Genomic DNA, 22427 nt, shown 5'->3' with positions numbered 1-22427 from the left:
GTCAAGAACTGGGAGATATTTGAAGGAGGATTTGAATTCAGGTCTTTTCTCTGACTCCCACACTCAGTCCACTGTGCCACCTGACACATTCATTGGGTACTTACATCCAATCAATAATTATTAAGGGCCTGGGTGCTTGGCTCGGGGCTTTCAAAACACTGTGGTTCCAAGAGACATGTAATGGCTCCATTCTCTAGAGAGGAAAACTGATGCTCAGCAAGTTTCGGTGATTGCTCGAAGTTCACGTCTCCTCTAAGCCTACAGCTAACCTAGCCTGGAGACGGTTAGGTGAGTCTGCCTTCTTTGCTCCCCCCGACAAAACCACACTCCCCAGGTCCTTCCAGGCTGAGGCAAGGTCGGGCCCATGTCGGTTCCCGCAGCGTCTTAGCTGAGTCTTCCTAGCCACTTGTAGCCAGCCTTTCCGCTGGAGTCGCAGCCTTTTTCAACCCTTGCCTTCCTCCAGGGCTTGGGCAAAAGGTGTTTCTAATTAGGCAAACTCACCCTCCCGGGCGAGGGTGCCAGCTGGATACGGGCACCTGTCAGACAGGTGGCTCTCCCGCCCATTCCTCTCTCCCCACCCCCCAGTCCCTGCAACTGTCCCAAGGAGCTTCGCCCGAGTTGCGGCCAGCCTGAGGGCTCGGTGGCCCGACTGATCCTTGAAGCCTAAAGTGGGGATTCCGGACTGGACCAGAAGCCCCGGGGGAGGCTCGGCACACCTGGGCCACATGAGCTCCAAGGAAGCCGCTCCCATTCCGCTCCCCACTCCCACCGCCTCCCAGGGCGCTCCCCCGGGTCTGGGGCCAGCTGGCCAAGTCCAGGCTCTCGAAACCAGCGGCGGCTCTGGGCCACTTTCCTCTTTCACTTTTCCTTTTAGCACCGGGGAAGGTTGTTTCTCTCAGCGCCCGGGGAAGCCCTGTTGACCCTGGGAGGCGGAGGGCGTGCTTCCAGCGGCCGCCAGAGCTCAGAGACGCGCGGCGCCCTGGCTCAGCTCCCGCCCGCGACCTCCCCGCACTCCGGAGCCCGCCCGCCCGCTGGGACCCTATGGAGGTGAGAGCCGAGCGCCAGCCCCGGGCCCGGACGGGGAGGTGGGCTGGGCGGGCCCCCTCAGTCCGGGCGGGGGCCGGGCATCCTCGGCCCCGCGCCCCCAGCCCGCGCCGGGGCTGGCCGCCGCCGCCGCTCTGCCGGCTTCTTCTCCCTCGTCCCGGAAGCGGCCCGACCAGGCTCCCGGGGCTCCCGGGGCTCCCCAGCCTCCTGAGACTCCGACGGCTCCTGGCCGCGGAGGACCCGACTCGGGGAGCTCTCAGACCACAAAGCCCAGGTCCAAAGTCCACTGGCCGCCCGAAGCCGCCCGCCCGCGCACCCGTGGCCAGCCAGCCCCCAGCCGAGCCCCGGGCCCGAGGGTCCATCCCGCCGCTCCCCCCGCCCCGGCGCCCCCGACCCCCCCCCTGCCCGGACCGCTCCGTCCGGACCCCCTCCCCAAGTCCTAGACCCAGCGCCCGCTTGGGCCTCCGTCCCGGGAGCCAGGGACCCCGCGGGAAACTGTGCGGGAGACGGCGCACAGGTGGAAGGGGAGGGAGGGTGCGGGGCGCGCTGACTAGGACTGGGACGGCCGCTCCTGGGGCAGCCGCGCGCCCGCTACGCTGCGCACCCGGGCTCACTGTCGCCCGGGATCGCCCTTCTTCTCTTCCTCAGTCTGTGTTGTGTGCTCTGTGCGTGTCTGCTGTGTGTCGTCCGGGTTGGGTGGGTGGTGTGTGCCTGTGCGTGTGTGTGTGTGTGTGTGTGTGTGTGTGTGTGTGTGTGTGTGTGATAGGGGCGCGGTGCGGGGGGGCTTGTGGTGCGTGTTTTGTGTGGTGCTTGTTGTGTGTGTGTGTGTGTGTGTGTGTAGTGCGTGTTTTGTGTGCGGTGCGTGTTTTGTGTGCGGTGCGTGTGATGTATGTTGTTTTATGTGTGGTGCGTGTGGTGCGTGGTGTGTGGTGCGTATTTTGTGTGTGGTGCGTATTTTGTGTGTGGTGCGTGTTGTGTGTGGTGCGTGTTTTGCGTGTAATGCGTGTTTCTGTGTGTTGTATGCGGTGCGTGTTGTGTGTTATGTGTGCTATGTGTGTTTTTGTGGGCTGTGCGTGTTGTGGGTTGTGCGTATTGTACGTGTTGTATGCTTCTGCATGTGGTGCATCTTGTGTGTACTCTGTGTGCTGTATATGTTGTGTGCTGCGTGTTGCATGTTATGTGTGTGTTGTGTGTTTGACGGGTGCATAATTGTCTTCTTCTTCAGCCGGCACCTTCCTGTCCTGATTCACATAGCCCCTTTACAGGCAGCGCATCGCTCTGGAGCTCTTCCCCTTTTCTTCTACACTTTCGGGCTTCCAAGTCTCTTCTGCAAGCTGCCTTTGCCAGGCTTTAGCACCTCCCCTCTGTCTTTATCTCCACTTTACCCATAAGTGTGGTCCTCAGGTTCTTGGCCCTCAGGGGTTTGAATAGTGTCTCCTCAGGCTTCCCAGCCTCTTCTCCCTTCCTCCCCAGCAGGACTGTCTTGCCTATTTTTTTTTTTTTGTCCCCAGAGCCTACCAGAATGCCTGATTCATAAAAGGGGTTATAAGAAATTCTGGTTGACTGCCCTTATTCATCTGGATCTCAGACAAGTTTGTTGGTCACAAGTGAAGTGATCCTTGGGAGTGCCCCGAGCTCTTAGTGAAGAAATGCTGATGAAAAACAAAATCAAAGACAGAGAAGCATGGGGGAGCTGAGGGTTTAGGCAGGGTAGGTGATTAGAGCACTGACCTTGATCGCTGGAGTACCTGAGTTCAAATGTGACCTCAGACATTTAATAATAACTTTGTGACCTTGTTACTTAACCTCAATTGTCTCTAAACCCCTCCCCCCAAAGAAAAGATAACATGTATTATTAAGTTTATTCGCAATTTTAATTTTATTCTGGCAATACTTTTAAAAAATATTTTAAATTTGTGGAAAAAAAAACAAGAATATCCGTAACATAATATAATAAAAAGATAATCGAACATAAAACTGCAAATCTGTTGTAATTTGCTATTTATTCACTGCAAATATACAACAAAATTATATAAATTTACTTTTCTCTTTCCCTCCTCATATGTGTGTGTATATAAAGTAAAATTACTCTATACATTATTCTATGTATCAGTTTATTCTCCAGATGCAGATTGTGACTTCCCTCATATATCCTTTTTAGTTAACTTGTATATTTACAATAGTCAAAAAGGCTTACTAATTCACTCATTCTTAAAACAATATTGCTATAATTTTATACAGTGTTCTCTTGGTTCTGCTCATTTCCTTCTCAAGTTTTTCTACCTATTTATGAAATCACTGAGTTCATCATTTCTTAGAGGATAGTGGCATTCCATCACATATATCATGATTTGTTCAGTCATTCCCCAATTGATGGACATTCCTGCAATTTCTAATTCTTTGTCTTTATAAAGAGAACTGCTGTACGCATATTTAAAACATATAGGTTTTTTTCCCTTTTCCCCTAATCATCTTTGGAAATATACTTAGTAGTGGCATTGCTGGCTCAAAGGGAATAGGCACTTTAATGAATCTTTGGGCATAATTCTAGATTGCTCTCCAAAATGGTTAGATCATTTCAATTAGACCAATAATAAATCAGTGTCCCAATTTTTCCACATCCCCTCCAAAAGTGGTTGATTTTCCCTTCAATCACTTTTAGCCAATCAATTATGTTAATAGATTTCCTTATGTTAAACTATCCTTGCTTTTCTAACACAAATCCTTCTGGGTCATAATATTTAATCTTTGTAATATGTTTTTGTGATCTTTTAGCTGATATTTTATTTAGGGTTTTTGCATCTATATTTAATTATTTTAATTTTGCATCTGTATTTAATTTAAGTCTTTAATTTTCTTCTCTGTTTCTACACTTCCTGATTTAGGTATCAGCATTATATTTTTTTCATAAAAGGAGTTTGATAGGATCCCTTATTTAATTATTATTCCAATAATTTATTTGATATTATAATTAGTTGATCTTTAAATGTTTGATAGAATTCCCTTGTAAATCCACCTAGTCCTAGTACTTTTCTCTTAGGAAATTCATTTTTGACCTGTTTAGTTTCTTTTTTCAAAAATAGGCCTGTTTAGTTATTCTAAACTATTTTATTATGAACTATATTTACTAGTTATTCTAAATATTATTTATTTTATTTCTTCTTCTAATCTGAACAATTTATATCTTTTGTAAATATTCTTTCATTTCTTCAATATTGTTAAATTTATTGACATGTACCTGTACGAATAATTCCTTGTAATTGCTTTAATTTTATCTTCAATAGTGGTATATTCACTTTTTTCATTTTTGATACTAGTGATTTCATTTTATCTTTTTAAAATCAAATCAACCAATTGTTTATCTATTTTATTTCTTTTTTCATAAAAGCAACTCCTAGTTTTATTTAATTCCTTTTTTAATTCTCAATGTTATCAATTTTACCTTTTAATGCTGTTATAAAACCAGATTCTTCTAGATTTGGAAGTATTTGAGTTGTTCCAGTCTGAATGGAACAAATCAAATGGAACAAATCTATTTCAAGGAATGAAGAACACTTCTCTGTCTCTGATCCTTTCTGCTTTGCACAATGCCATGACTTTATTATTTTTTTTTAGCATAATGTCTCATATATATTATACTCTTAATAAATGCCAATAGACTGACTTCACTATGCACATAAACTCAGTGATTTTTCAAACTGACGCACATAACTAGATTGTGAGATAGTGTAAAGGAGTTAATAATGGGAGAAATGTTATGTTTGGACTGGTCATCCATCAAGTACTTATTATTGAATATTCCCTTTCTACTCATTTTGTTTGTTTCTAGAGTTATCAAAATGGGAGGGAAACATTTACTTCAAAGTACTTTTTTTTTTACTCCTTTTATGATGCAGTGATTTCTGGGAACTAGTGAGGAAGGACTTCCTCTCCTTATTCAGATCTACTTTTAGACAAGTGCTGTAATACACTTCTTATAGTCTTGTCCCATTGGGCTCTACAAGTGGTTTGCAGATGGATTACTGACTCTCTTTGAACTTGAATGAGGAAAACAATGACCTTTATTCCCCTCCACACCTAAACTCTGTCCAAAATGTAGCATTCTGTTCTATAATGAATTTCAAGATCAGTTCAGTCCAGTGGCTTCACCAGACTATCCAAGGGATTTGTAACTTCCTCAAAGCTTAAGAATGCTACTTTTTAAAGTTTCCCCAGATGCTGCAAGGGTAAGTAGCTCAATAGTCATGCAAACAGTATGTGTCAGAAGAAGAACTTGAATCCTGATCTTCCTGGCTTTGAGGCCAGATCTTTATCCAATCTACTTTATTCACTGCCATGGGATCAGATAGTTGGCCCAGTGTATGGTGTTGGATCTGGAGTCAGGAAACCCTCAGTTCAAGTTAATTAAGCTCTCTTGGACTTAGTTTCCTCATCTGTAAAATAGGGATAATAGTATTATCCAGTTCACAGGATTGTTATGAGGTCAAATGAACCATATAAATGATGATTATGATTATTATTATTATATTTTCTCTCAAAATTATTCTTGTTAAAATTAGAAACTTGTGTGCCTTAGAGTTGAAATGATAATAATTAGTATTATATATTATGGCAGAAACAAGGCATAGACAATTTCATATCCTATACCAAGATAAGGTCAAAATGGATACATATGTATACATACATACATAAAGGGTGATACAATAAGACAATTAGGAGAGTAAGGCATAGTACATCTGTCAGATCTATGGAGAGGGGAAGAATTGGTAACCAGACAAGAGAAAGGGAAGTCATAAAATGCAAAATGGATAATTTTGATGACATTAAATTAAAAAGGTTTTGCACAAGCAAAACCAATGCAACCAAGATTAAAAGAAATACAGAAAGCTGGGAAACAATTTTTCACAACTGATGTTTCTGTTAAAAGCTTATTTCTCAAATATATAAAGAACTGACTCAAATTTATAAGAATACAAGTCATTCCCCAATTGATAAATCACCAAAGGATATGATCAGGCAGTTTTCAGATGAAGAAATTAATTAAATAGTCATATGGAAAAATGCTCTAAACTTCTTTTGATTAGGGAATATTAAATGTTAGAGAAGAAATTAGAGAAAATGTTAGAGAAAAAATTAGAGAAATGTTAAAACACACTGAGGAACCGTTTTACACCTATTAGATTGGCCAATATGAGAGAAAAGGAAAATGATAAATGTTGGAGGAGATGTGGGAAAACTGAAACACTAATGTACTGTTGATGGAGTTGTGAATTGATCCAATCCTGGAAAGTAATTTGGAATTATACCTAAAGGACAATAAAATTGTGGATTCCCTTTGATCTAGGACTAGTAGAGTGAGATCATAAAAAGGGGGAAAAGATTCTCTTGTGCAAAAATATTTATAGCAGTTTCTATGGCAGCAAAGAATTAGAAATTGAGGAGATGCCCATCCGTTGGAGCATAACTGAACAAACTTTGGTTTATGAATGTTTTGGAACACTATTGCTCCTTAAGAAATGATGAGGGGTCAGATTTCAGAAAAATCTAGAAAAACTTACAAGAACTCATGTTGAGTGAAGTGAACATAACAAGGAGAATATCATACACAGTGACAACACTGTGTGATGATCAACTATGAAAGACTTAACTTTTCATAATACAGTGATCAAAGACTAAAGACTAAAAGACTTTTTCTGGAAAATGACATTCACGTCCAGAGAACAACTACCAAGTCTGAGTGGAAATCAAAACATTTGTCATTTTTTTCCCTTTTCTTTCACAGCAAGACTAATATGAAAATATGTTTAACATGATTTTTCATGTATAACCTAAAAGAATGGCACATGCTTTACTGAACAAGAAGTGAAAAGTATTATATGTTATCAATAGGATATGTCCCAAAATAATAATATTTTTTGCACTTTTAAGATTTTCAAAATACTGTACATGTGTCTCAATTGATTCTCACAAAAAGCTTGGGAGATCACTAATTTTCACTTCATTTTACACATGAAGAAACTGAGTCAATTAGAGGTCAGCAATTTGTCCATTGTTACACATCTTAGAAAGTGTCTAAAGCTGAATTGGGAACTTAGGTTTTCTTGATTCTATATTTAGCACTTTGCTACATTATCACCACCATGCCTCCTGACCCAAGCCCAAGTTTAATTAGGGAACACAACAAGGATTTATTAAGTACCTACTCTGTGACAGACACTGTGCAAAGACTTTGACAAATATTATCTCATTTGATTTAATTACAACAAATTCATTGTGCTTTTCACTATACCATGCTATGTCTCTTAAGGGACCTTGGAAATCAAATCACCTAGTCTTACCTGGCAATTTTACAGTTTTGGAAACTATAGCTAGTAAATGTATTTTACTGCAAGGTCACAGGATTCCTGACCTCAGATCTTGAGACTGTAAGTCCAAAGCTCTTTCTATTATTCCAGATTTTGAAAGACTTGTGAGAGTTACTTAGCAACTCTATTGATAAGATTGTTTGAAGGATAGTACCTCCCTTTGTTAATTGTAAAATAAAAATCGGTTTGTTGGGTGTGATTCCTTCCTTCCTATATGTGGGTGTCTTCTAGTTAGATGAGCTGCCCTTTCTCCTTCATTCTTGAAGAGGACCATGACATCTGAATGTCATGGCATGCAAGTGACTTGGTATCAAGTAAGGGAGTATTGTGTAAAGTCACTAGCATTGCTTTCTCCTCCAGAGCTACATGGGTCCAATGGCCAGATATAGATCAAGAAGACTGAAGGTGACCCAGATGCCATAGGAGACCTTGGCCTTTTTAAACTAAGGTCTTTAACCGCTCTCAACTTGACAGAGGCAATGCCCATTTAGTGTTTAAAGTTAGACAAGAAATGAGCCAAAGATAGGACTTTACTAAAAAAAATTCAATCTGGGAGGGCAAGCCCCTCAGAATTTTTGATCAAAATAGAAACAATTTTTTTTTTACATTCATCCTGAATTAATCAGGGCTCAAACAATGACCAAGTGGGACTTGGCTAGGGATGTATTATTGAAAAATAGCATCTAGATGGCACATCTAGTGGGTAGATTGCTGGTCCTGAATTCAGGAGGACCTGAGTTCAAATGTGACCTCAGACACTTACTAGTTGTATGACCTTGAGCAAGTCACTTAACCCTGAATGCCTCACATCTAGGGTCACTTCCAGTCATTCTGTTTCATACTTGGCCACAGGACCCAGATGGCTCTGGAGGAGAAAGTGAGGCTGGTGACTTAGGTGAGTATCCCCTTCACTCAAATCCATTTCACATGAAAGTCCTGGCATCACTTCCCTGATGTCCTGGTCTTCCTGAATACGGAGCAACTTTTAATTTGGAAGTAAAGAGGCTTGCCCTATAGAATGACTTAAAGCAGTCAAGTGAGTTTGGAAGGGAAAGGCATATGCTGAAAGGTGGTGATTTACAGGAAAGTAAAACAGTAGAAGAATAAGCAGCAACTCCTCCAGGAAGCAAGTGAATTTGAGGGGGTAAAATCCTTTCTTCTTGAATTCTGGATGCAGATTGGAGGTCTTCAGTTCCTAATTGTAGCCTGATTTCTCAACCCCAGCTAAGCACTGTTGTCTTATCTGGCCTCCTTCATTTCATCCACTTGCTCCTTATATCTTCTTCCCATTCTCTTCATTCTTTCTGCCTTTAATGCATTAATATAAGAAGTAATGTATGGCTGCATTATATGGTTTCAAAGACTGAGAATTTTTAGAGATGTTGGATCAGATGAGAGAATTTTCTTTCTGTTCTTCTAAGATTTTCAAGAAGTTCTCTGCTCCATCTGAGAGTGGGGAAGGTGGAGTTGACCTTGAATCACAAGTCACTTCTAGAGGCTGCTATTCACCTTTTGGATATGCTGGATATTTGAATATTTGTTTCTGTCTCCATTAAATAGAAATAATATCATGTCCATCTTGCTGGCTTCTCCAGTAAAAATAAATGCCAATTTCTGCATCGTATTGCCTGTGAAGCTTTGGCCAACTCTCTCAAAATGTTTAGTCCTCAGTTTCCTCATCTATAAAAGTGGAAATGACTTCTAAGTTCCCAACTCATCAGGTTGTAATAGTATGTGCTATATTTATCACTTTTGAAAAGCGAACAAAGATTATTTTTGCCATTTTAAAATTTATTTGTTTTTCTTTTATGTGGTTCATTCATCTCTTTCTATGACCTGAATTTGGATTTTCTTGGCAGGGATACTGGAGTGATTTGCCATTTCTTTATCCAGCTCATTTTATAGATAAGGAAATAAAGTGAACAAGGTTAAGCGACTTGCCCAGAATCACACAGCATGTTAAGTGTCTAAGGTCAAATGTGAACTCATGAGGTTGAGTTTTCTGGACTACTAACCTGGCACTTTATTCACTGCTTCACCTAATTGCCCTATTTTACATGGCAAGCTTTTAAAAATGTTAATACATGAAAAGTATAATTAGTTATATGAAAATTTTTGGACTTATGATTGAATCCATGGGTGTAGAACTATCATCTGTTAAAAATGACTTACTTACCTGGGGTCCCATACTTATATGCATCAAAGGCGAGACTTGAATTCACTCTGCTATGCTGCTGCTTCTTAGTTTAATAATAATAATAATAATAATAATGCCTCTTTAAATTAAAAAAAGAAATAACACTAAAAATGGAGCTAGGATGGTTTAGTAATTTCAAGAGATTTATCCTCTTTCAAAAGAAAGCAGTATGGTAAAGTCAAACACTGTTATCTGTGGAGTCATAGGATATGGGTTCGAATTTCAGATGTACTACTAGCTCCCTGCGTGATTATAGCCTTTCTGGGTCTTTTGAAAATGAAGGTGGGGGAGGGAACTAGATGGTCTTTATAGTCTCTTCCAACTCTAAATCTATGGCACAATCAATTACCACCACATCTTGTGCTTAACACTTTTGATAGCAACTCATAATTTACCATCATCAGTAAAATGGGGTCATTATCTCTGGTAAATTGAAACTGGAAAACTACTTAAAACCTCTCAGGCTATATATGTATGCAAGTGACATGGCAAAAATAATGTTGTCCTACAGTAGTAAAGCAGATATTTTCCCATAATTAGTCTGGTCTACTCTACTCCAATATAAGAAATAAACAGAGTAGGAAGAGGACTTTGATAGTTAAAATGAAAAAATAAGAATTACTATCAGATGGATTTTGACTTCCTGCAGAGGTCAATGACCCCTCACTCTGAGGGTACTATAAAAGGTTCTGTAAAAATATATGACATTAGGGGATCAATGTAGCATGAATTTGTAGTCATTAGTTTATGGAGAAATCTTTTCTAATTTTTCTCACTGGGGCAGAGGGGCTCTAAATCGTTAATTATGTGTAGTGACTTATTGTTGGCATAAGCAACTCACATGAGATGCATACGTGTGTATGTGTTTCTTGGCATCTTATCTCAAGCCTATTTTTGACCTTATAAGAAAATAAGTTTTATCAATGGTTTTACATTTTTTTCTGGATATATCATCCCTCTAACCCCCTCCAAAGGAAATGAGACCCTCTCATAACAAAGAAAATCAATCAAAATTACCTGCTACACAGATGGCATTTGACTATGAATGTAGCTTGTTCCACCTTATTAATGGCTATCTCTGACCTAGAAAGGAGTTAAACTTCACCATCTCTCCCTGGGAACATCACTATTTTTTTTTATTTATTCAGTAGTCACTTTACTTTTATTGATCTTCCCATTTACATTATTGTAGTCATTTTGTGAGCTTCCCGAGGGTCAAATCTCCTTTCTTTGTATACTCAGCTCCCAATACCTAGCCTATGGAACTTAAACCGTATTTGTTGATTGACTAATTGGCAGGATGCTCTTTCAGAGCTGTTGGAAATAGAACCAGGTCATGCAGAATTCCCTCAGAATGTACAAAGCTGGTTCCCCTTTCATGATGGGGACTTCAAGGTTGATGAAGAGTAGAAGATATTAGTGGGTAAAGGAAGGAATTGGTAGCTAACCCTGAATTTCTTTATAGATTAATTAAAGTGATTTTCCAGTTCACAAATTTCCTCAAGAAATGATTTTGCTTTGTTTGAAGTGTCCTTTGAAATATTGTGGGTATTTTTTATCTGTTTTTTGAATGTGTGCTGAAACAAAAGTACTTTAAATATAGGGTGATATTCAAGGAAACTCCTTATTAGACTCTGAGGTGTACCCGATCAATATACTTCTTTTTTTCCTTTACATTGATAAATTTGTCTGTCTCTATGTATTTATATATTCACAATTTATGTATGTATTTATATAAGTCTATAGGTATACATATAACATATAATTAATAAATATTTTTCAAATACAAAAAGAAATACATAGATTTATAAATAATCTATAGAACGGGGTTGGCTAGGTGGTGCAGTGGATAGAGCATTGACTCTGGAGTCAGGAGGACCTGAGTTCAAATTTGGTCTCAGACATTTAATCATTACCTAGCAATGTGACTGTGGGCAAGTCACTTATTCCCATTGCCTTGCAAAAACAAAACAAAAAAAGGGGGGGGGGGAAGAATCTATAGAAGACCTGAGTTTAAGAAAAGTTTCTCTATTAAACCTGAGTCTAATAACAGCTGTGTGATGCTGAGCAAATCACTGAGCCTCTTAGAACACCAAGCAACTCTCTAAGTCTATTATGAGCAAGCTACCTACTACTTTGGCAAAAGACATACCTACACTGGGAGTTCCCTACATCGTTTTTCCACAAGTCTAGACTCCTCTTCCCCAAAGCAAACAAAACCAAATCAACATTTTGGACTTCAGAGATTTATTGAAGTTTATATATTCTACGGATATTATTTCTTTTCCAGTCATTTAAGAAGTTTTCTAGGCCATTTCATTGCTTCGTAGCCACATTCCTGGTGATCCTACATTCCTAGTGCTGGTAAAATAGATTTGTCCTGATAGGATAAAAAAAGGTACTGTCTGGTCATTCTAATAACAGTGGGCATTTCTATAGCACCTTAAGTTTTGCTTTGCACATATTTATCTCATTTGATCCTTCAAAAACCCTCTGAGGCAACTGTGATTTTTATCTGCATTTAACAAATGAGGAAATTGCCCCATAGAGGTAAAACCTCGAGTGTTACCTAGTTTCATATTCATTGATCATTTGAGTTGGGATTTAATTTCAGTTCTTCCTGCAAGTCTAGGATTCTGACCACTATGGTATGCTACTTCTTTTGACCATGGAAGATATAAGAACAAAGTGATTTTGGGGGAGAATTATTTTACCCATTTTCTTACTGATTGCCATTTGACTCTTTTGTTTGCCTAAGGATTTAGGATAACTTTAATGTCATCAAAAGCAAAATTAGATCTATCTATCCCCTCTCCAAAAGAAAAATGTACATGGGTCAGTTCATTTAAAGTTAAATCCTTTGACATCTGAGTTTTTATTTTGTAGCATTTTAAGTATTTACATATTTAAATTTTTCCCAAATGGTAAGGCATTTGAAGAATAGATTGAACTTTGCCACCAAGATTAGCTGACTTCTCCCTCTGTCCCACTGGGTGTTCCTCTTCAGCTCTCCAATGTGACGAAGGCCCTAATCATTATGCTTTATTTCCCAGATTTTACTCCAGTGCTTCATCTGGTCTTTCAGCTCTCTTTATGTGATGGTTTCTTTCATTAGAATGTAAACTTCTTGAGGGCAGGAATTTTTGCTTGCATCTGTAATTCTAGTTGTTTAGCACAATGTCTAACATGTAATAAATGTTTAATAAATGTTGACTTGACTTTGAAGGAGGAGGAAGAAATCAAGGGGTAATTTAAACAAACTAAGCAGAGTCTTGGAAATAAAGGGAATATTTATTTTCATCAGCAAGCTTTTTGCCATGCTTTAGAAACACCTTCACTCCAATGTTTCAGTTTCCTATGTTAAGAAATTCATAGTAATTCTTGCCCATCCATCTGTAAGTAGAACAGATATATATATATATATACATATATATATGTATATATATATATATATATACACATATATATATATATATATGAAAGGATCAGTCCTTTGATTAGGACACAGTGATAGTTATATTATATTAACTGGTTAACTGATAGTAGCTCTGCAACTATAGAACTATTCAAATAAAGTGATTCCCTCCCCCCCAACACCAATGGTTCTTACCTTCCCATAGACATGAGCTGCTTAAAGGTTTTTTGTGTGTTGGTCCTCTTGGGCAGTATGACAAAACCTATAGATGCATTCCCAAAATATTTTTTAATACATAAAATAAAATTCATGGGTTTATAAATGAAACCAAAGAGTCAAGATGGTGAACTTGAACTCTCCCAAATTTCCCTTCACACAACTTTAGAATAATACTACTAATCAAATTCTGGGGGGTCAGGACCAACAAAAAGTCAGAGTGAAACAGTATTCCAGCTCAACATAATTTATGAAATCAGCAGTTAAAGTCCATCTCCTGAGGTGGTGGTCTTCAAAGGATGACAGAACAGAAAGTGCAGACTATGCTTTGGGGACTGATGTGGGAGCAGTATTGAAGCTTCAGGAACTCTCAGCACACAGATAGGAGGGAGGTCAGACACATGGTCAGAAGGAGCTTACAGTGAACCCTTTGCTGACAACAGGACTCTGTTGCATTGCCCATATATAAAGGTCCCAGGGCAAAAAAGGAACGCTAGCCCATTGGTACTTGCAGTCAGGGAACAGAAACCCTGGTCACAGTTTCAGGGTAGAGAGAGTAAGGACACTTGATTTAGTTCCAGGATGGAGAAGAGCACTGACACTTGTGAGGGTGGGTAAGTAAGGCTAAGTTGCATTTACAGGGCCAGAGGGAACAAGAATGTTAGCCACAGGGGATCAGGGGCATAGAAGAGTGCTTGTGGAGGCTCAGAAGGCCAGAGCACAATACAGAAGTACAATGACCAAATATTTCCTTAGATCATACCACCATGAAAGAACTGAAAGCTTTTAGACTCACAGAGTTACCTTTGAAAATAATAACCCCCAAACTCTGAAGCTGGGGATATTGCCCCCTCCATCTGGAACAGAACCCAATTTTAATATAAATTTAAAAGCCAATAAAATAGAATGGAAAAGTGAGCAAACAATAATTAAAAAAAACTTAAAGAAAGTCATACGAAGATAAGGAAGAAGGGGTGGCTAGGTGGTAGAGTGGATAGAGCACCAGCCCTGGAGTCAGGAGTACCTGAGTTCAAATCTGGTCTCAGACACTTAGTAATTACCCAGCTGTGTGGCCTTGCACAAGTCACTTAATCCCACTGCCTTGCAAAAAAGAAAAAAAAACTAAAAAAAAATAGGGAAGATCAAAACATAAAGTCAAAAGAAGACAATGAAATCTAAGCAGCTACCAACAAAGCCAAAAAGAAAAATGTGAATTAGAAAAAAAAACAAAATAATTTCTAAAAAGGCTCAAAAATATTTTAAAATTCAAATAAGAGAGGTAGTAGAAAAGACTAGGAAAAGAAATGTGAGTGCTGGAAGGAAATTTTGAAGAGAATGAATAACTTGGTAAAAATAGGTTTTGCATATGAAAATCTCAAGAAAATAGCATGCTAAAATCAGAATTGACTAAATAGTAAAAGAGTTGCAAAAATCCATTGGAGAGAAATCCTTAAAAAACAGAACTGATTGAATGAAAAAGAAGTACAAAAGCTACTGAGGAAAACAATTCCTCAAAAATTAGAATTGGGTATAGAATTGGAAACTAATGGCTCTATGAGATATGAAGAAATAATAAATCAAAGTCAAAAGAATGAAAGGAATAGGAGTTAATGTAAAATATCTCATCGGGGAAAAAAAACTATTGAGTTGTAAAGTAGATCTAGAAGAGATAATTTAAGAATTCCTGAACAAGGTCAAAGCTATGATTCAAAAAAAGGAGCCTAGACACATTTCAAGAAATTATTAAAGAAAAGTGTTCTGGTGTCTGAAGGGGGTAAAATATAAATTGATCTCTTGAAAGTGACTTCAAATGAAAACTCCCAGGAATAGTATAACCAAATTCTGGACCCCCCAAAGAAATTAAGGAGAAAATATTGTAAGTAGCCAGAAAGAAGAAATTCATATACCATGAAGTCATGGGCAAGATCACACAGATCACACAGGATTTAGCAGCTTCTATATTTAAGGAGTAGAGGGGTTAGAATATGATATTAAAAAAGAAAAAAGGTTCTAGAATTACAAGCAAGAATCAACTACCAAGCAAACCTGAGTATAATCCTTCAGGAGAAAATACTTATTTAATGAAATAGTTAACTTTCAAGCATTCCTGATGAAAAGACCAGAACTGAATAGAAATTTTGGCTTTCAAATGCTAGACTTAAGAGAAACATAAAAAGAAACCATAAAGGATTCTGTGTGATTGAACTATTTGCCTTCCTATCTAGAAAGAAGAACCTTATCATTATTAGGACTGTTAAAAGAAGTATACATTGATATTCATATCTGGGAGTCAATTATGATAGAATGATTAAAAAAATAAAGGATGAGAAAGAAAGATACTGGGAGGAGGGGGAAGGCAGTCGATGATGCTGAAAATTAGCTCACATAAAAGAGATGTGAAAGGCAAAGTTTTTACAGTGGAGAGGATGATGTGGAGTGAAAGGCATCATTTGAACTGTACTCTCATCAGAATTGACTCAAAGAGGGAATAACGTAACAACTCAGTTGAATATACAAATCCATCTTGGGGATAAGAAAGTGGGGTTCATAGAAGAAAAGATGGATTAAGGGGGGCAGTAATCAGGAGTAAGAGTTTTTTGTGGAGGAAGGGAAAGAGGGAGGGAGGGAGGGAGAGACAGAGACAGAGAGAGAGAGAGAGAGAGAGAGAGAGAGAGAGAGAGAGAGAGAGAGAGAGAAGGAAATAGTATGAGTATGGAGAGAAATTTACAGTAATAATAACTGAATGTGAATGGAATTAACTCGCTCATAAAATGGAAATGGATAGCAGAATGGATTAAAAATCAGAACCTGACATGTTGTTTACAAGAAACACTCTTGAAAGATACACACACACACACACACACACACACACACACACATATACACAGAGTTAAAATAAGGAGTCGGAGGAGAATCTATTATTCACTCATCCATCCCTCTGTTAAGTGGAACATTCTGGGAAGGAGTCTATAGGCTTAGTCTAAAAGACACATCATACCAGAAAAGTTTAAGAAGCCCTTGTCTATAACAAGTTAAGGACAATTGGTGGCAGGAGAAAAAATAAATCATTTTATTTCACATCTCCAAAACTGCAGTTGCCAATATAACTACCACTAAATCCTAGTCTAAAGATTGATTCTTTCATATCTTTATTTCTGTTCCATTTATAGATGGATGGGTAAGAAATACTGCTTCAACTGAGGCAAAAAAAAATCAGGGATTACAATAATGATCTCAGACAAAGCAAAAACAAAAAAAAATAGAGCTTTTTAAAAGGAATAAGTAATGAACTTACATTTTGCTAAAAAGATATTATAATGAATTACAATATTACAATTAAGCATACATGTTTATATAATCAAATGATATAACATCCAAATTCCTAAAGGAAAAGTTAAATGAATTTCAGGAAGAAATAGACAGTAAGGGATGTATAAAGGACCTCAATAAATGTAATCCTCCCAAAAGAAAGAAGTTAGGGGATGAATAGAAATTTTTGAAAAGTTAGATATGATAGACCTCTGTAGAAAACTGAATGGGAATAGAGATTATACTTTTTTCTCAGTCGTACACCATGGCATGCTCACAAAAAACTGACCATGTATTAAGACATAAAATCCTCACAATTAATATTTGGAAGTAAACAAGAAATATTTGGAAGTAAACACATTTAAAAAAAAGAATTTAAGAATTATTTTTACATGTAATTCAGAAAAAATAAAATAAAAATATTCTTTAAAAAAAGGAAGATAATGCCATAACTATTTGTTAAGAATACTGTAGAAGGCATTGATGGTTCTAGTAGGGTTGGACTAAAATATCTTGGAAGTTCCTTCTAATTCTAAGATTCCTTGGTTATTTTCAAGTTCTAAAGTTCATCAAAACTTTAGCCAGCATGTAGTTGAACCCCATAATTGTGCAATATTTGTGTGTAGCCCCTACCTTTCCACTAATTAGTCCTAGTAATGAGTTGACAGAAGGTTACCTGTATAATGAAACTGAAACTTGGCGTCATTTAATGGTTTTCTAAAATCACTCAACTGATTAGCTGCAATATTTGTATAAGAACTCCTATCACCTGAATGAAGCCTAGGTCAGTGTTCTTTCTACCATGCTACACTTACATCTGCTCTTATCTCCCAATGATTATGTAACAGCTGTCTGGTTGAGGTTAGAGTTATACAATGTGAGCCACAATAGCCCTAAGTGGGAAGCTTCTTGGCTGTGACTCTGCTGCCCCTCCTCTCTACCTTATATAATCACTTCTTCTCTGCCTCTTTATTTATAGATAGCAAATGGAACAGGAATCTGCAGAATAAGTGGCAGAGGAAATTCTGAATTTGCTTTCAGGAGCCCACTCTTTTGGAATCACTTGAGCTTGAGATGATTTGTTGCTTTACTGTATACCACTACAGAAGAAAACTCTTTAGTTAGAAACAAATAAATTCAGACCATTTTCCTTAACTTTCAAGTATTGCATTTCCCCATGTATAAGATTCACCCTTTTTTCGAAAAGAATTGGAGTCTAAAAACTGGGAGCACCTTATACAGTGGTTGTAGATTTTTTTTAACTTGTATTTCTCATTTTTTCATGCTTGCTGTCTTTGCGTTCATTGTTTCTCATTTATTACCAGTATATTAGGTTATGCTTTTCCACATTCTGCCCAGAAATGGCTCAGAAAAGATTTTTGTCCAGTGCTAAATGCAAGTTCAAAGTAATCTAGTTTGCAAAAGAGAATGGAAATTGTGCTGCTGAACTGAGAAAACAATTGGAGACTGGCTATGGGAAGAAGAAACCAGACTGAAGACACCCAGCAGAAGAAGGCCATGAGAGGCAAGGTAGCAAAATGGCTTGAGTTAGAGGGAACTGAAGAGATGGATGAAGAGCAAAGGGCTATTGGAATTCCTATGTTCAGAAAGATGGTTCAGTGTGAGGCAAGAAGAATTACTGATGAAAAAGAAATGACTGATTTCCAAGGAGGACACAATTGGTGCTTCAGGTTCATGGAACGAAATGGATAAGCATGCATCCATGTACCAGACTTGCCCAAAAGATGCCTGAAAGCTATGAGCAGAAGGTACTTGAATTTTATGATAAATAAAATTTGAGTTCAATAGCTTTATTTAATACATTTTCCCCAAAATTTTGGGCCCCAAATTAAGGTATATCTTATACACAGGAATGTCTTATACATGAGGAAATATGGTACTTTATCTAAATTATGACTATTCTAGAACACATTGCTTTTATGAAATAAATGAGTCCCTTTTAGAAAACTATGCAAGGATAATTTGTTTAATATTAATTAAACTTTTCCCCCCATGCATTAGACACTTGATAAATGCTATTTTAATTTTTTTAATTTTTAGTTTTTTAATTGATATTTTATTTTTTCAAACATATGTATGAAAGTTTTTTTAGCATTCATCCATATGCATATGTAGAGTTTTAAATTACAAAATTTCCTTCCATATTCTCTTCCCATCTCCCTTACCCCAATGGCAAACAATCAGGTTAACATTGTCCATACATATTTGTGATAAACATATTTACACATTAGTCATTTTTGGTGTGAGGAATTGGGAATAAGGGGAAAAGATACATAAGAGATAATTTTTATAACATGTTTACCAGATTCTGAAGGTTTTTTTTGTTTATTTGTTTTGTTTTGTTTTTTTCTTCCTCCAGATGGAGTAAATGGTATTTTTACATGTTAAGGAAGATGCATTTAAAAAATCCATAGACTTCAGGTAGTGTCACCATAGATTATTCACTTCTATGTGCAATGAGAAGGATATTTTCTAAAATATTATGACTAGTTTGGACATGCTTATGGATTGTCTTTTATTCAACTTTATTCTAAACCCCCACAGAAAATTTTCTTCTCTAGATTTTAGCTATAACTTAGAAGAGAAAAGGGAAGTGATGGGAAGAGAATACTGTGGCTAGAAGTAGAGGCAAGGACCAGACTGGGAAAAAAATAGACTGATGTGGAAAAGACACTGCAACTAGAATCTGAAAACCTGGATTCAGCTCTTGCCTCTGACACTTAACACCAATTTGACCTTAGACAAATTACTATTCCTGGGCATCAGTTTCCTTTCCTGCTACATAACTGGTCCTTTCTAGCTTGAAATCTATAACCTTATCATTCAACAGAAACAATTATTAAAAATTCACAGAGGCAACTGCCAGGTCAAAATAGATTTGACCAGTCACTTTTCAAATGAAAAAACCAAATATTTTTAGTAATCACTCGAAATAATATGCAGCATTTCTACCAATCAGAAGTGCAATGTAAAATACTGTAATACTGCCTCACATCCATCAGATAAATTAAATGTAAATAAAATTCTAAATGTAGATAAGAATATAGAGAAAAAGACATTTATTCATTATTTGTACTAAAAACTCAAAGAAAATTTTGGGGAGCAATCTGGAAGTTTTAGTTAAAGTCATAAAAATGATTATGACTTGTGATCCAACAACTTTTTCTGTGTATAATAAAAAAAGAAAATTGTTAAAATATTTTTATATTTATTATTGTAGAATCTGAATCTAAGCTGTTTAATACTAGAAATTGTCTAGTAATAGAAGAATGGCTAAACAATAATAAACATTAATATAGTGAAATACTATAATGTAATCAAGTCAGGCAAATACAAGGAATATGGAGAACTATGGAAATACATTATGACATTCAAAATGTAAAAACAATATAACCAGAAGAATAGAATGATTAGACAAAGAATTCTAATGAAAATTTAGAATAATTAAAAAATTGGTATGAGAAGCAAGTTTTATATTTGATTTAAATAATTATGAATGGAAATTTAATTAACTACAATGTTCAACATTGCTTATAAATAACTAATTTAGTAAAGCAAAAGAAGCCTTTCTCCAGCTCTTGCTCTTATCCCCTTGGACACACACAGAAGTCTTTTCTTTCATAACAGAATTATGTGATTTTAATTAATAGGTCATCACTTAACATACAGAATTAGAACCAAGACATTTATGTTTTCTAAATCTTTAGGAATAACAAGAGTCTTGGCTTTCTGAAGAGTTAGAATTCCATTTTCTGCTTTCACTCAAAAGCATTTCAAAAACATTTGGTGGAAATCTTTCTAAGTTTAGTCCTCTGTAAAATGAAGGGCTCAGATCAGGTGACTTCTCAGTCCCTTTTCCACTTCTACGATTGTATGAAAGCATGTGTACAAATATGTCTTCATATGAATGCTTGGCCCTTTTTTCAGTCTACTTATCTAAGTGACTTTTGTTAAGTCATTTGATCACTTTGGGTCTCAGTTTCTTTATCTGTTATATGAAGTTGTTGAACTCAGTGATTTCCAAATATCTCTTTCTTCCACCTTTCAATGCTCTGAATGTTCCTTAAGAATAAAGCAAAATTCCATTCCTGGTCATACCTAAAGTAATTGCTTGCCTTGTGACAAGTAAGGATAATTGGGTACTTCTGACAGTCATGTACCTTTACCCATAGATACCCCAAAGCACCTACAGGGTATTTGCTCTGGAAGACTTGGGGGGAATATGACCCTATGGAATTGGGGTAAAGAGAAGTTAAGGATATCATTGCTATATAGTTCATGTAGTTTTTCTTTAGACTAAAATACATTGCAGAGTCCACTCCCAAATGGGTGGAGCCCAAGGCTGGTGTCACAATATTCAACAGAATATTCAGTGGTTAAAATCTGTATCTGATATCTGGAATTGTTACCTAGTGTCCTTGCTCTTAAGAAATGATAATAAGAATAGCTCACCTCTATAAAAAATTTCATGTCTTGCAAAGGACTTTTGCATATATTATCCCATTTTATCTTCACAACAACTTGTGAGGCAAGTATTACAGGTGCTACTATTATTGTACCTGTTTGACAGATGATGTCAGTGATAGAAGATAAGAGACTTGTTTGTTGTCTTAGAAGTAGAATATGAAGCTGGATATCATTTGATGCCATTATCCAACATTTTTATTATACTAAGAGATGTTTCAATTTAGATTGGGTTAGTGAAGAGTTGAGGTGAGTCAACAGGTAACATAAGAACTTGGACAAAAAGGAGAGACAGGGGAGAAGAGGAAAAGAGGAGAGAATGGAAGGGGAGAGAGAAAGAGAAGAAGGATGGAAAGTTAGAGTGAGAAGGATAAAGGGAAAGAGGTGCACATATGTGAGAGAGAGAAAAAAGAGAAAGGTAAGGGAGAATAATAAGGCAAACAGAAGGGAGCTATAAATATCCCTGAAAATAAGACCTAGCATGATTTTTTCAGGATGCTTCTAATAGAAGCCCTACTCAAAAAGTAACCTCAGTTAAGATCTTCAGCCAAATGGACACATTTAGTAGGTCTACTGCAATACATGAATTATAAAATAATAATGTTAATGCATAATTATAAATAATGTTATTAACATTAATACTTAAAATAAATGACAACATAAATGAAAATTATGTATTTGTAAATATCCAAGTAGATACTTTTGGATGAGAGCCTGTGTAGAAAGATGAACTAGAAACTTATTGTAGAAATAACCAATTGGGGTACAGACACAATGCATAAATATTGTGTGTGCTTGATAAAGTCTGGATAGAAAAACAGTCAAAGGGAGCTGCTGGTCTGTGATTCAGTCACACTCTTCATGAAAACATGAAGAATGTCCTTGCAGAGAGAGGAGTAGATCAAATAATGATTTCTGTAGGAATGGCTGCCTGTCTCCAAATTTTATATTGCAATAAACAAGGATCATTTGAAGGAATAATGAAGGATCATTTGTACATGGAAATCAAGGACTACATTGAAAATGGAATGAAGAGAAACCAGCATGGAAACTTTCTGAAGTCAACTCTACAAGATGTCATGACCTGGGTGAAGAATTTATGGAGTAAATCACTGACAACTGTGTTGTCAATGCACTCTGAGTAGGCTCCATGGACAATAAGTGCTCATTTAAGGGTTGGTCTATTTCTGGAAATGAGAGTTTGGGGCCATGGAGTTGCAAGAGAATCAGACCAGAATTTGGGATTTAGAGAGTTATGACGATGCTCCAGAAAAAGATGGCATTTGAGTAAATGTAGATTTTTGTATATGAATCAATGAATAAATGCAGATTGTTGTAGATATTTAAAAATAATTTACATTTAAAATTTAAATTTTAAAAATAAACCCTAATGTGT

General features: G+C 37.2%; 1 protein-coding gene across 2 annotated transcripts in view; it reads left to right on the top strand.

The window, feature by feature from the left end:
- IL15 (interleukin 15) overlaps positions 1–22427 on the top strand; it is a 343143-nt gene that overhangs the window by 163203 nt on the left and 157513 nt on the right. Inside the window, exon 1 of one of the 2 annotated variants that reach the window (XM_074229251.1) lies at positions 969–1047. The exons of the other annotated variant lie outside the window; for it this stretch is intronic. The gene's annotated coding sequence lies outside the window, so the exon portion shown is untranslated. Of the gene's footprint in view, positions 1–968; positions 1048–22427 lie in introns of those variants that run through there. 2 annotated transcript variants of the gene reach the window in all.

The sequence above is a fragment of the Macrotis lagotis genome, chromosome 3 (assembly GCF_037893015.1).
Source record: "Macrotis lagotis isolate mMagLag1 chromosome 3, bilby.v1.9.chrom.fasta, whole genome shotgun sequence".
Taxonomy (NCBI): domain Eukaryota; kingdom Metazoa; phylum Chordata; class Mammalia; order Peramelemorphia; family Peramelidae; genus Macrotis; species Macrotis lagotis.
Note: the sequence above shows the minus strand (reverse complement) of the source record. Positions and strands in the feature narration are given on the sequence as shown.